General features: G+C 48.4%; 1 protein-coding gene across 4 annotated transcripts in view; it reads left to right on the top strand.

The window, feature by feature from the left end:
* Nucleotides 1-13,522, top strand: part of LOC140393292 (metal transporter CNNM2-like) — a 288,505-nt gene that overhangs the window by 255,800 nt on the left and 19,183 nt on the right. The gene's annotated exons all lie outside the window — the stretch shown is intronic.

The following is a 13,522-nucleotide window of genomic DNA, read 5'->3' on the forward strand; positions in this document are numbered from 1 at the left end:
ACCAGCCCAAAATTTCCCGTCTTCTGCCTCCCTTCTTAAACAGCGGTGTTAGATGAGCTACTTTTCAGTCCTCTGAGACCCTTCCTGCCTCCAGTGATTCCTGAAAGATCACCAATGCCTCCACAATCTCCTCAGCTATCTCTTTTAGACCCCTCTGGTAGTCCATCCGGTCCAGGTGACTTATCCACCTTCAGACCTTTCAGTTTCCCCAGTCTTCACCTTCATGATCGCCACTGCACCCACCCCTGCTCCTTGATTCTCCTTGAGTTCTGGCATCCCACTGGTGTCTTCCACCATGAAGACTGATGCAAAGTAACTATTCAGTTCCTCTGCCATTTCTTTGTTTCCTATTATTACTTCTCCAGCTACATTTTCCAGTGGTCCAATGTTTATTTTGCCCCTCTCTTACCTTTTATTGAAAAAAGCTCTTCCTTTCTTCTTTTATATTACTAGCTAGCTTGCACTCATATTTCATCTTCTTCCCCCTTATTACTTTTTTTAGTTGTCCTCTGCTCGCTTTTAAAGGCTTCCCAATCCTCTGGCTTCCCACAAATTCTTGCCACTTTGTATGCTTTTTCTTTTGCTTTTATGCTGTCCTTGACTTCCCTCGTCAGCCATGGATGCCTTGCCCTCCCCTAAGCATGCTTCCTCCTCCTTGGGATGAATTTCTGCTGTGCTTCTTGAATAACCCCCAAAGACTCCTGCCCCAGTTGCACAATGAATGCCAAATTTCCAAGCTTTTTCTTCCAGGGCACCCTGTTTAACTGAGGGCTAACACACTGGATTTTCTTCTTGTATCAAGTTGGCATGGAATACTGCCTTGATCAGGATGTATACCAATGGACTCCACCATTTGCTTCAAATGATTTCCCCTGAATTTCCAAAGAGTATTGTTATTGATTGGGCTAGTAATCAGCCCATTGTAACGAGAAGTGCTCTTTTGCCGTCCTCTGTTATTTTCGGGAGGAAATAGCAGCAGATTTATCCAGATGACTTGTTCTATCCAGGTGAAAGAGGTCATTTCAAAATTTGAGTACTGTACTTTGAAAAATTCCCAAGTTGGTCACCTTGGTCACAATTTATCGTGTGCTATGGGAACTTCTTTGAGTCATCAACATTATGGGTAACTGTCTCTGTAATCTTGACTGGAACAATGGCAAAGTATTGCAGTGAAGAGTTATTTACTCTTATCTTCCTTCATCTATTTCTAGCTACAGATCTCAAATAGGATAAAGCCAACCAGTCGATACCGAAAATAGTGGGAATGCCTGATATTGTTATGGTGAAGTTCTCTGTCTCTGAGAATTTTAAAATAATGTATACATGTTCATTTTATTCATGGAAAATCAAGTTGTGCATTTTCAGAGTATTTCAGATGATTATGACTGGAATTTGACACAGGATGACATGTGGAGAGGTTGCTCCATATATGGGATGGAAAGACTATTTTCTTTCCAATCCTGTAATAACATTTCCACTTACACCACAAGGTTCACATTTTTCATTGTTAACTCCTACAATGCTAGCAGCTTCAGTAAATGTTGTGTTCCTTCAGATGGCCACTGTAATATTTCAGCTATATTTTAACAACATACAATGAATCAAAAATAAAGTACAGTGTAAGTTATAAAAAAAACTAATATTGAGACACTGGGCTGAATAAGACACAGTGAAAATGGGCCTTTATGATGGCCAATCAAACTTATTAGATATAGAACATAGAACAGAATGATGCTAATTATGCCATCATGGTGGAATGCATTGCACGGGTGTGGAAGAGACGGTAGTAGCTCTAGAAATTGGGAGCCTGCCACATTATTTAAAATTAATTTAAATTGTTTTTTTAAAATTGATTGATTAAGGTAGTGAAAATGACAATTGACTGAAATGTTATGGGCTGGGAGCAATAAAACATGTAGAGAGCGTGAATCCGCCAGTTAGGGATCTAGTTTTTATCACAAGGATTGTATGGGCAGGCTAATAGTCGCCAGTTTTGTCCTTAATTTGACCTCAGCAGTTCAGGCTGCAATGAGTACTGCTGTCATTTGCTACTGGAAGCTGTGTTTCTGTGTGATACTTTGCTGTTTTGAGGCTTTTGTTTCTCAGCCTGTTTGATTGTAAAAACATGGGGACGGTGGTCTTTGTGGGAGACAAGTCCTCCAGTGTGGATGAGAGGAGGAGGAGGCCAAGGAGGAGAGTAGGAAGGCCAAATGGTCAGGGGCAGGATGCACTAGTGGTGGAATAGGATGGTGGTACTATGCCAGAGCAAGTAGCTGAGATGATCCTTATTATGTCAAAAGTAGGCTTACATTAACACTGCAACGAAGTTACTGTGAAAATCCCCTAGTCGCCATACTCCGGCGTGTGTTCGGGTACACTGAGGGAGAATTCAGAATGTCCAATTCACCTATCCAGCACATCTTTCGGGACTTATATGTAGGTCTAGATAGGTAGGTTAGACATTACAATAATGGAGGTACAGAGCAAGGATATATATGCTGCCAATTGAGTACATAGGTACAGAAGGAACTACCTTCAAATGCCAGAGACACCATGCCAGAGGAGACTCCAGCTCTCCAGAGACACAGTGACCCTTCTCTGAGATGCTGACAGGGGAGTTAGCTTAAACTGCGTGGGTGGTCATCCAGTGTCAGTAGCCATAAAGGTGACTGTTGCGTTGAATTTCTTTGCCATTGGACCCTTTCAGGCTGCCTGTAGAGACATTAGTGACATTACGCAGCCTGCTGCACACTACTGCATTAGGTCTTTGCAAATGCAATGTTCCAAAGAGTAGATCAGTATGTTGAATTTTCAGTGAACAGCCACAGCCAACCTGAATGAGCCAGAGGCTTTGCGGTGATCACTGGTTTCCCCATGGTTCAGGGAGCAATAATAAATGGCACTCACATCACCACAAAGGCTCCAGCACATCATTCATTCATTAACAGGAAGCGCTACCAGTCTTTAATTGTCCAATTAGTATCTGACCACAATCGAAGAATTATGCAGTTCTGTGTTCAGTACCCAGGTGACAGCGTTCTCTGGAACTCTGAGATGCCAGACATGGTTAATGGACCTGGTGCACAGGATGGTTGACTTCTGGGTGATGTGGATTACCCTTTGAAGAGTTGGCCCATAATGCCTGTGATGCCACTAAAACAGAGGCGAACAGGAGCTATAATGACAGCTACGGCACAACCAGGGCCATCGTCAAGCAGACAGTTGGGCTGCTAAAGATGAGGTTCAAATACCTGGATATATCAGGAGGAGCATTGCAGTACATGCCACCCAAAGTTTCACTGATGGTCATGGAGTGCTGTGTCCTGCATAACCTCACCATTCAGAGAGGGGATGTCTTGGAGGAAGAGGATACGCGAGATAATGGGCATATCTCTGATGATGATGAAGAGGAGGTGAGGGAACACTCCAGCAGAAAGGGCCTGCATGGGAACTTACAATGAGAAGGAGATTAATGTTGAGGTTTAAACATTGGACATATCTCACTATAGCCCATATAAGGATTGAAAACAGTTGTTTGAAAATTGTTACTGATTGTTTGCTAATATGTATTGGGATAAAGGTCACCCTACTTACCCAAATAATTTAGGCATCTTAAAAATGTAGTGACTGTAATGACAAACAGGGACTTGATGAATGTATAAAGAATGAAGATTCTATGGCCGTTTGTGTGTAAGGTCGTATAATGTCATGTGAAAAACGTTGTGTGACACTGAACAAAATCTCATGCAGTATCAGCAAGCACTTCATCCTGAAAGAATTCAAAGCTGAAATACTAACCCGAAACATAAAAAAAACCTTTCCTGTTGTCATTGTAATCCAGTTGTGTAACTTTCTATGGTTTAGTATTCCTCAACGTGCAGAATGGTTATGTATAACTTCAGATCAAGCAAGGCACCTTTTTGATTGTGTACAACAGATTTGAATACCTTCCATGCTTAATTGTCACCTTGACATTTCAATTTAAAATTCAAAAATAGAGATTTACAGCAGATTCAGAAATAGAGATTCAACCCAGAAGAGATTCCACATTATATAAAATCTCCAGAAACTGTTTGTACAAGTCTAGGACATTTGGGGAAAGGGATGTTTTTAAGCTGGTGTGTAAAACGGAATTATAGAAAGAGGCTATTCAGCCCATCTTGTCCATGCTGATTATCAGCAAGAAAAACTCAGCTAGTTCACGACCTTAATTTTTCCCTGCAGCTTTATGTATGTTTTTCTCTTTATTAGTCACAGACCAGACCCCAATAGTGGCTAGATTACTGGACAGAAGCCCCAATATTCTATTTTAATTTGTAAGACTGAGGAAAGGATACCTTGCTTCAGAAGTGATTGCATGAAAAATAGGGTGATGGTATATTAGTCATAGAATTTACAATACAGAAGGAGGCCATATTAAAAGAAACTTTATTACTACAGTGTTAAATTCTTTAACATTGCACCAGAGACATCCGGTGGCGTATGCAGGGGGAATAATTTAACAAGGTGGCCCCCACTAGGGTACTGTAATTTTAGCCCACTTTGCCCAGTTGCTGGGGGTATTTTTGCTTAATGATGATAGGTGGCCACATAAGGGAAATGCCCATAAGGACCAGGGCAATGAAACCTGCAGACAGAAGTTTGTCAACAGACTCGGAGGCTTCTCAGGGCTCTTCAGAGGAGAAAATGGCAGAGGCTCATGCTGGGACTCGGGCCATTCCATTAACGGCCGAGATGTTTACCGGCATCTTGGTGCCGGATTTTGAGAAGCAGAGGGTTGTGGCTGGGGACCTTTATAAGTCTGTGGCATTGGAGATGACCATCAAGGCGGTAAAAGTGTTTGGCGCTGCGATAAAGGGCGTGAAGGTGTCTCTCTCTCTCTCTCGGCATAGTGTCCAGATTGCCTCTCTGGAGGCTGAGATGTCTCACATGGCTGGTGTGAATAAAGCACTCGGGGCCAAAATGGATGATTTGAAAATCGTTCCAGGAGGCAGAATATTCAGATCATGGGGATGCCGGAGGGAATGGAAGGTCCAACTCCCACAGAATACTTTTCGAAGATGTTTGGGGAAAATGGTGGGGGAGGGTAGATTCACAACCCCTCCCGAGTTGGAATGAGCCCACCGGACACTCTGAAAGAAGCTCTTTCCCAGCAAACCACCACAGACTGTTATTGTGAAGTTTCACAGCTTCAAGGAAAAGGAACGGGTCTTGAGATGGTCTAAAGAGCATTGTGATTATAAATGGGAAGGCCACGCCATCAGGCTTTATCAAGGCTTTGGAGCAGTGCTGCCAAGGAAGCAGATGGTGTTTAAGAAGGCTAAAGCTGCCCTGTATAAGAGTGGAGTTCGATTTGGGGTGGTGTATCCGGCACGGCTCTGACTTTTGAGGTGAAAGATTATTTTTTCAAACAGCCAGAGGTGACGGAATCTTTTGTTTAAAAAAAAAAGCATGGGTTGAGTGAGAGTTGATGGGAGGTTTCTGTGAGGTCTTTGGATGTTGGGGGTAGGCATGTGGAAATGGGTAGTTGTTGGAGTTTTGTGTTCATGTTCCCATTTCTTTGTTGTTTGTGGGATGAGTGTTTCGAAAGCTGGATTTGGGTGGTGAGCTTACTCAATAGTGGGTTTTGTTCGTCATGCTATACCTGTCCTGGGAAACATGATGTGGAGATGCCGGCGTTGGACTGGCGTGAGCACAGTAAGACGTCTTACAACACCAGGTTAAAGTCCAACAGGTTTGTTTCGAATCACTAGCTTTCGGAGCGCTGTTCCTTCCTCAGGTGAATGAAGAGGTATGTTCCAGAAACATATATAGACAATTCAAAGATGCCAGACAATGCTTGGAATGCGAGCATTAGCAGGTGATTAAATCTTTACAGATCCAGAGATGAGGTAACCCCAGGTTAAAGAGGTGTGAATTGTGTCAAGCCAGGACAGTTGGTAGGATTTCGCAGGCCAGATGGTGGGGGATGAATGTAATGCGACATGACCGGGTGCGGCTATGCAGAGCTGGGTCGCATATTCGGTAGCTCCCGCTTGGACTCTTTTACAGGGCCCCCACGGCATTTGTTTGACATTTCCCGGTGTGGGAAGAAGACTGCAGCATTCCCCTGACAGTGACCCCCAGGAATGTTATGTCTTTTGGCTACCAGACCCGGCAGAAACAGTAAAAGATTTGGCTTGAGCTGCAGGAATAGACAAAGGCCTCTTCCAGCATGCAGGCGGGGGAAGGGCAAGCTTAAAGCTGCAATCTGACTTGACTCTATCAAAGGTGAATTCTAGCAGCAGAGGGAACAACTGTGAAAAGATCTACCAAGGCCATTGAAGAAGCAGTGACGAGGCTTCCGGTGGCGGCCATGGAGGAGTAGGTCGCGCATTCGGCAGCTCCCGTCTGGAACGGACTCTCAGACCTTTTTCAGGAGTTTCCATAGACTTTTTGGGGCAGACTGGTGAAGCGAACACTGCCAAAAGGATTCCCTCTCGACTTCCGGTTGCGGCTATGGCGGTGGCCAGGGACAAAGGGGAGCTGCAGGAGTTCATCAAGCGCTGCTTCGAGGAGCAGCGCGAGGAGATGCGCAAAATGTTGGCGCCTATGCTTTCGGCAATTGAAGGACTCGGGATCACCCAGAAGGCCCACGAAGCTAAGATCCAGGAGGTACAGAAAAGAGTCAGTCAGAACGAGGACGAGCTCATGGGCCTGGCGGTGAGAGTGGAGCAGAACGAGGCGCTACACAAGAGGTGGGCGGGAAGACTCGAAGACCTGGAGAACAGGTCGAGGAGAAAGAATCTGCGAATCCTGGGTCTCCCTGAGGGAGTGGAGGGGGCTGATGCCGGGGCATACGCGAGCACAATGCTCGAGGCAATGATGGGCACGAAGGCCCCTTCGAGGCCGCTGGAGTTGGGACGGGGCACATGGGGCGAAGAAGCCCCAGGCAAATGAGTCGCCAAGGGCGATGGTGGTGAGGTTTCACCGGTTCACGGACAGAGAGTGGGTCCTGAGATGGGCCAAGAAGGAGCGGAGCAGTAAGTGGGACAATGCAGAGATCCGAATATACCCGGACTGGAGCACGGAGGTTGCAAAGCGGAGAGCGGGTTTCAACCGGGCCAAAGCGGCGTTGTACCGGAAAGAAGTGAAATTTGGAATGCTGCAGCCAGCGCGACTGTGGGTCACATACAAGGGCCAACACTATTACTTTGAAACGCCTGAAGAGGCGTGGACCTTTGTACAAGCCGAAAAGTTGGACTCTAACTGAGGGTTGGGGGGAGGTTTTGGGGTTTGATGTGTGATGGTTGTTGTATATAGGGGGTCAATCACGCGCAGGAAATGTTACATGGGCTGGGGGAGAGAGACAAGGCCGCGACAGGAGCTGTGCCAGAGGGGGCGGAACGGGCTTTGGAAAGCGCGGAGTGTTTTCCCGCGCGCGGGAAGAAAGGCGGGAAGGGGACGAAGGAATGCATATGGATTGGGAGACTCCCACGCGGGGAGGTCAATGGGACGGCGGGGTCAGCAGGCGTCAGCTGACTTACGGGAGTGACATGGGGGGAGCAAAAAAGCTAGACAGGGGTCTAGCGGGGGGGAGGGGGGGGGAAAGGGTTGCTGCTGCACTGGCCGAAAGGGAATGGGACACACGAGGTGGTCGGGACGGGGTTCCCCCCTCTGGGGGACTGGAGGGTGAGGGAGGGGTGGACACGGGACTGACCCAGAAAAGGAGATGGCTAGTTGGCGGGGCGTGGGGTGGGTGAGAGCCCCTCCAATCCGGCTGATAACGTGGAATGTGAGGGGCCTGAATGGGCCGGTGAAGAGGGCTCGAGTGTTCGCGCACTTAAAGGGACTGAAGGCAGACGTGGCCATGCTCCAAGAGACACACCTGAAGGTGGCGGACCAGGTCAGGCTAAGAAAGGGATGGGTAGGACAGGTATTCCACTCTGGACTGGACGCGAAGAATAGAGGGGTGGCAATATTGGTGGGAAAGCGGGTGGCATTTGAGGCCAAGACTATTGTAGCGGACAATGGAGGGCGATATGTAATGGTGAGCGGTAGGCTGCAAGGGACGTGGGTGGTGTTGGTAAACGTATGCGCCCCGAACTGGGATGATGCAGGATTCATGAAGCGCATGTTGGGGCGCATTCCGGACCTGGAGATAGGAGGCCTGATAATGGGAGGGGACTTCAATACAGTGTCGGATCCAGCACTGGACCGCTCCAAATCAAAGACTGGAAAGAGGCCGGCGGCGGCCAAGATACTTAGGGGGTTTATGGATCAGATGGGGGGAGAAGAGCATCGGGTGTCGCTCTATGCGGATGACCTGTTGCTGTACGTGGCGGATCCAATGGAGGGGATGGTGGAGGTCATGCAGACTCTAAGGGAGTTTGGGGAGTTTTCGGGCTATAAGCGCAATGTAGGGAAGAGTGAGCTCTTTGTATTACAGGCGGGGGACCAAGAAAGAGGGATAGGGGACCTACCGCTGAGGAGGGCGGAGGGGAGCTTTCGGTATCTGGGGATCCAGATAGCCAGGAGTTGGGGGACCCTACATAAACTGAATCTGACGAGGTTGGTGGAGCAAATGGAGGAGGATTTCAAAAGATGGGACATTTTACCGCCCTCGCTGGCGGGTAGAGTGCAGTCGGTCAAAATGGTGGTCCTTCCGAGGCTTCTGTTTGTGTTTCAGTGCCTTCCCATCGTGATCACTAAGGCCTTTTTTAAGAGAGTAGGCAGGAGTATTATGGGGTTTGTGTGGGCGAATAAGACCCCGAGAGTAAGGAGAGGGTTCCTGGAACGCAGTAGGGACCGAGGAGGGTTGGCGCTGCCAAACCTGGGGAGCTACTACGGGGCAGCAAATGTGGCGAAGATCCGCAAGTGGGTTATGGAGGGAGAGGGGGCGGCATGGAAGAGGATGGAGATGGCGTCCTGTAAAGGAACGAGCCAGGGGGCGTTGGTGACGGCACCGCAGCCGCTCTCGCCGACAAAGTATACCACGAGCCCGATGGTGGCGGCAACGCGAAGGATCTGGGGCCAGTGGAGACGGTACCGGGGTGCAATGGGAGCATCGATGTGGTCCCCGATCAGGGGTAACCACCGGTTTGTCCCGGGGAAGATGGACGGGGTGTTCCAGAGCTGGCATCGGGCGGGGATTGGAAGAATGGGGGACCTGTTCATCGACAGGACGTTTGCGAGCCATGGGGCACTGGAGGAGAAGTTTGAGTTACCCCCGGGAAATGCCTTCAGATATATGCAGGTGAGGGCTTTTGTGAGGCGACAGGTGAGGGAATTCCCGTTGCTCCCGGCACAAGAAGTTCAAGATAGGGTGATCTCGGGTGTATGGGTCGGGGAGGGCAAGGTGTCGGAAATACACCAGGAGTTGAAAGAAAAGGGGGAAGCGCTGGTAGAAGAGTTGAAGGGTAAATGGGAGGAGCTGGGGGAGGAGATCGAGGAAGGTCTGTGGGCTGATGCCCTAGGTAGGGTTAATTCCTCCTCCTCATGTGCCAGGCTCAGCCTGATACAATTTACGGTGGTCCACAGAGCGCACTTGACAGGGGCGAGGTTGAGTAGGTTCTTTGGGGTCGAGGACAGATGTGGAAGGTGCCCAGGGAGCCCGGCGAACCATGTCCATATGTTTTGGTCATGCCCGGCACTGGAGGGGTTCTGGAGAGGAGTGGTGGGAGCAATATCTCAGGTGGTGAATGTCCGGGTCAAGCCAAGCTGGGGGCTAGCAATATTTGGAGTAGTGGACGAACCGGGAGTGCAGGAGGCGAAAGAGGCCGGCATTCTGGCCTTTGCGTCCCTAGTAGCCCGGTGAAGGATCTTGCTAATGTGGAAGGAGGCGAAGCCCCCCAGCCTGGAGGCCTGGATAAATGATATGGCTGGGTTCATAAAGTTGGAGAGGATTAAGTTCGCCTTGAGAGGGTCTGCGCAGGGGTTCTACAGGCGGTGGCAACTGTTCCTAGACTACCTCGCGGAGCGTTAGAGGAAGGTCGGTCAGCAGCAGCAACCTTGGGGGGGGGGGGGGGGTGGATGAGCAAGAGATAACATGAAGGGTTGGGGAAACTGGCACGTACGGGTGAGGGCCAGTGTATAAAGCTGTGTAAATATATCATTTTGCCATGTATATATCTTGCTCTGCGCGATTTTTTTTGTTATGAGGGGGGGGGGTTATTGTTTGTAAGGGAGAAAATTTGTGTTAAAAAACTTTAATAAATATATATATATTTTTTAAGTAATGCGACATGAATCCCAGGCCCCGGTTGAGGCCGCACTCGTGTGCGGAACTTGGCTATAAGTTTCTGCTCGGTGATTCTGCGTTGTCGCGCGTCCTGAAGGCTGCCTTGGAGTACGCTTACCCGGAGATCAGAGGCTGAATGCCCTTGACTGCTGAAGTGTTCCCCGACTGGAGTGGAACATTCCTGCCTGGTCTGCGAAATCCTATCAACTGTCCTGGCTTGACACAATTCACACCTCTTTAACCTGGGGTTACCTCATCTCTGGATCTGTAAAGATTTAATCACCTGCTAATGAACATAAGAACTAGGAACAGGAGTAGGCCATCTGGCCCCTCGAGCCTGCTCCGCCATTCAATGAGATCATGGCTGATCTTTGTGGACTCAGCTCCACCCTCCGGCCCATACACTATATCCCCGAATCCCTTTATTCTTTCGAAAGGTATCTATCTTTTTCTTAAAAACGTTTAAAGAAGGAGCCTCAACTGCTTCACTGGGCAAGGAATTCCAGAGATTCACAACCCTTTGGGTGAAGAAGTTCCTCCTAAACTCGGTCCTAAATCTACTTCCCCTTATTTTGAGGCTATGCCCCCTAGTTCTGCTTTCCCCGACCAGTGGAAACAACCTGCCCGCATCTATCCTATCTATTCCCTTCATAATTTTATATGTTTCAATAAGATCCCCCCGCATCCTTCTAAACTCCAATGAGTACAGTCCCAGTCTACTCAACCTCTCGTCATAATCTAATCCCCTCAACTCTGGGATCAACCTAGTGAATCTCCTCTGCACTCCCTCCAGTGCCAATATGTCCTTCCTCAGGTAAGGAGACCAAAACTGAACACAATACTCCAGATGTGGCCTCACCAACACCTTATACAATTGCAGCATAACCTCCCTAGTCTTGAACTCCAGCCCTCTAGCAATGAAAGACAAACCTCGATTAGCCTTCTTAATCACCTGTTGCACCTGCACACCAACTTTTTGCGACTCGTGCACCAGCACACCCAGGTCCCTCTGCAGAGCAGCATGTTTTAACATCTTACCATTTAAATAATAATCCATTCTGTTGTTATTCCTCGCAAAATGGATAACCTGGCGACCCTAGAGCAAAGGTTAAACAAACAGAGCAAATTACGATTTAAGAGCCAACCAAAGGTTAGCAACAGCATGTTGCCTTTGTGCCTGGCGAGATCTAGCTTTCGGTATCTGGGAACCCAGGTGGCCCACAATTGGGATGCACTCCAGAAATTAAATTATGCTGTCTGGTGAATGGGGTCAAATCTGACTTGCAGAAATGGGACCACCTCCCCCTGTCCTTGGCGGGCAAGGTTCAGACTATTATAATGAATGTCCTCTAGAGGTTTTTAATTTCCTTTTCAGTATCTTCCCACTTTTCCAAAATCCTCCTTTGTCAGAGTTAACCAATTAGTGTCCTTTTTTACTTGGGTGGGCAAGACCCCAAGGATCTATAGGTCTTTCCTCCAGAGAGATAGACAGACAGATGGTTTAGCTTCACCCAATTTGTTATTTTATTAGTGGGCAGCCAATATTGAGGAAGTACTGAGATGGCTTAGTGATCCGGGTTCTGTATGGGGGGAAATGGGAGCAGGTTCTGTCTGGGCTCTAGTTTGGATGCTTCAGTACCTGTCTTGCTTTGTTCTCTCCTGCAAGATTTTCTTCGACTCCTGTAGTGGTACCCACTCTGAGAATCTGGAAGCAGTTCAGGTAGCATTTTAAATTTAGCACCATGTCATTGCCGGCCCCTATCTGCAGTAATCTTTGTGCCAGCGGGCTTAGACTCGACAATTAGGTCAAGGGAGGGGAAGGGTTTGAAGAGGGTTGGGGACCTGTTCGTGGAGGGAAGGTTTGGCAGCATTGAGGAGCTGTCGGAAAAATTGCAACTCCCTGAGACCAATTTGTTTAGATATTTCCAGATTCGTGATTTTTTGCAGGTTTCTTTCTTCTTTTCCCTCGGCACCGCCCTTCTCCCGTTTGGAAAGGGTTTTATCTTTGACTGGGTCTGGTGGAGGGAGTACATTGGGTATTTATGGCCAGATCCTGTCAGTGGAGTCGACTCTGTTGAATGAGGTGACAGTGAAATGGGAGGGTGACTTGGGTCCTATTCAGGGTGAGGAGGTGTGGAGCAAGACTCTTGGCAGGGTCAACTCCACGACCTCTTGCGCTCGGCTTGGTTTGATCCAGTTCAGGGTGGTGCACAAGGCTCATTTGACCAAGGTGAGGATCTGTTTTTCTTTGGGGGTAGACAACAGGTGTGAGCGGTGTTCTTGGGGACCAGCTAATCATTTGCATAAGTTCTTTTTTTTTTAAACGCATTTTATTCAAACTTGTATCAAAGTAGGTTACAGCAAATAAACACCCCGGGAAACATTCTTCCCAACAATCAACAATGAAGTTTGTACAGATTTTTCTCCTTCCATTCCCAACTCCGCTTCCCATTTCTCCTTGATCTTCACCACCCGCTCGCCTCCCTGCTCCCCCAGCCACTTATACATATCCCGAATTCTCCCCCCCCCCACCCCCGCCTCCACATCCAGAAGCAGCAGTCACTTCAGCGGGGTGTATCCCGGCAATCTAGGGAACCCCTTCCAGACCTTTCATGCAAAGTCCCTAACCTGTAGATACCTGAACTCACTACCCCTCGGCAGCTCTACCCTCTCCCTTAGCTCCTCCAGACTGGCGAACCCTTCCTCCAAATACAAATCCCTCACCTTGACCAGTCCCACTTCCCTCCACCTCCTGTATGCACTATCCACCTCTCCCCCCCCCCCCCCCCCCTCTCCGGCTCAAACCCATTATTCTCGCACAGCGGCATTAGCACCAACATCCCTTCCACCCTAAAATGCCTTCTCAGCTCCCATAACAGCCTCCCCGAACAGGCGCCGGAATGTGGCGACTAGGGACTTTTCACAGTAACTTCATTTGAAGCCTACTTGTGATAATAAGCGATTTTCATTTTCATTTCATTTCAGCTGATTCCATATCTTCATCGTGGACTGAATACCTACTCGGAGGCATTGGCAATGCTGTCGTCATCATAGCCCTCAAACTAGACCCCTTACAAGATTCTTCCTCCATCCTAACACACTCTACGCCTTCTCCTTCTCATCTGCGCCGCACCTTGTCCACATTCGCCGCCCAATAATAATGAAGCAAGTTTGGCAACGCCTCTGTAGCAGGGTCCTCCCCACCTTCAGCACCTTCCCCGCCCATACAAAGTCAGAGATGATTGTGTCCACTTTCCGAAAAAAGACCTTTGGCATAAAGATCAGGAGAACCTGAAAGATAAA

The sequence above is a fragment of the Scyliorhinus torazame genome, chromosome 16, assembly GCF_047496885.1.
Source record: "Scyliorhinus torazame isolate Kashiwa2021f chromosome 16, sScyTor2.1, whole genome shotgun sequence".
Taxonomy (NCBI): domain Eukaryota; kingdom Metazoa; phylum Chordata; class Chondrichthyes; order Carcharhiniformes; family Scyliorhinidae; genus Scyliorhinus; species Scyliorhinus torazame.